General features: G+C 48.4%; 1 protein-coding gene across 3 annotated transcripts in view; it reads right to left on the bottom strand.

Annotated features, from left to right (window-relative positions):
* WSCD2 (WSC domain containing 2) overlaps positions 1-1,926 on the bottom strand; it is a 135,839-nt gene that overhangs the window by 85,991 nt on the left and 47,922 nt on the right. The window contains exon 1 of one of the 3 annotated variants that reach the window (XM_023733741.1): positions 377-548. The exons of the other annotated variants lie outside the window; for them this stretch is intronic. The gene's annotated coding sequence lies outside the window, so the exon portion shown is untranslated. Of the gene's footprint in view, positions 1-376; positions 549-1,926 lie in introns of those variants that run through there. 3 annotated transcript variants of the gene reach the window in all.

Below are 1,926 nucleotides of genomic sequence, written 5' to 3' on the forward strand. Positions count from 1 at the left end.
GTCCAGCTCTGCCACTTTGTAACTTAAGACCTCAGGTAGGGCACGTCCTCTCCCTGAGCCTCCATTTTCCTGACTTGTAAAATGGGTACAATAATGCCACCTATCAAGCCCCTCAGCAGGCATTTGGCACCAGTAGGCGTCCCTTACTATTATTATCCCATGCCAGAGACTGACAGGCACAGAGCAGAGGCGGGCCAGGACTGGGGCAGAAGTTAGAACTGGAGGCGGCGTATCTTATCTCTCAACTTTTGTAAAAGAAAGTCCTCAACGCAAGCCTCAACATTAATAGGTCGTTGCTGTCGTGATGCCTTTAAATTTAGACGAACACCCCACACACAAACACGTCTCCACCCACACACCCCCAGCAATAAATCACCCGGGCAGCAAGGAGCACGGTCTGTCTCCATTACATCCAGGGCGGGAGAGGGATGCAGTGAAGCCTGCGTGACTCTGGAGGCTTCTGGGGGCAGGGAGCTCCTCTTGCGCCCACACAGGGTCCTCCCTGCTTGGAGCACTGGGCAGGGAGTCAGGACGCTGGGATCCTCAGGCTGGGCTGCAATCATCAGCAAGCCTAGTAAAATGAGACGGTAGACCAGATCTGTTTCCTGGGTTCAATCCAGACCTACCTGTGGACAGGTTGGGCATCATGGATGAGAAACAGGGCTTGACTGAGCTGGGGTTTCCTCATCCATAAACAAAGTGGTTACAAGGCTGGCTTTGTGAGCATCTGACCCATGCAGCCACTCAGGACCCCAGGTTCAGAAGGGCCCCATGCTTCATCTAATGTGCTACTGCAGCCCTTGTGAGATTCTTAATAATTGTGTACAAGGGACCTTGCATTTTCATTTTGCACTGGGCCCTGCAAATTGTGCAGCTGGTCCTGGGTGGTGTGAGGGCTGATGGAGGCTCGGGACTGTGAAAGCCCCAGCCCCAGGCCAGGTACTCACTAGGTCTCTTACTTCCCTTCCTCCTTCCACCTCACCTTCCAGAACATTCTATGACTGTGGGGCCTGGGACAAGTGGATTTTCCTCTTGCTTCCAATTCCCTGTGTGTAAACAACAAAACTAAAAACTACTTTAAAATTTCTTCTACAATTCACTCATTCATTCATTCAACAAACTTTCACTGAGTGCCAGCCATGTGCTAACCCAAGGTTTGCCCCACTGGCCTGGGGATCTTGTTAAAATGTGGATTCTGATTCATCTGGGGGTGGAAATGCAAATTCTCAGCCAGGGGTCGAACTGGAATGAACCGGTTCAAAGCCTGATTTAAAGCCCAGCCCCACCATTAGTACCTGTGACACATGGGGTGACTCACAGAGCCTTTCTGAGCCTCAGTTTCTGCATGTTAAGTGAACAGTATTTCCTCAGAGGTTGTTGTGAGGACTAAATTAGATGATACCTTAAAATAGTAACGATAAGCATAGACAGCACTTTCTATAGGCCAGGTGTGCTGCAGAGCACTTCCAGTATTTTTCTTGTTTTTTTTTTTTTTTAATAAGAGATAATTTACATATGTTAAAAATGCACTAATCTTTAAATGCACAGGTCAATGATTTTTACATATGTACATATCCATGTGACCCCACCCAGATCAAGATATAGAACATTCCCTTCACTCCTAGAAACCAAACCTGTTGCTGTAGAGTCGATTCTGACTCAAAGCGACCCTATAGGACAGAGTAGAACTGCCCAATAGGGTTTCCAAGGAGCGGCTGGTGGATTCGAACTGCCGACCTTTTGGTTAGCAGCCAAGCTCATAACCACTGCACCACCAGGTCTCCACTTCACTCCTAAAGGCTCCCTTATTCCGCCTCCTAGCCAACCCTTCCTTCCCCAGTGGTAACCACTACTCCAACTTCTATCACCAAAGATTAGTTCTGCCCATCCTTGAACCTTATATAAATGGCAGGACAATGCTGAACA

This window comes from Trichechus manatus, unplaced genomic scaffold (genome assembly GCF_000243295.1).
Source record: "Trichechus manatus latirostris isolate Lorelei unplaced genomic scaffold, TriManLat1.0 scaffold00061, whole genome shotgun sequence".
Lineage (NCBI taxonomy): Eukaryota > Metazoa > Chordata > Mammalia > Sirenia > Trichechidae > Trichechus > Trichechus manatus.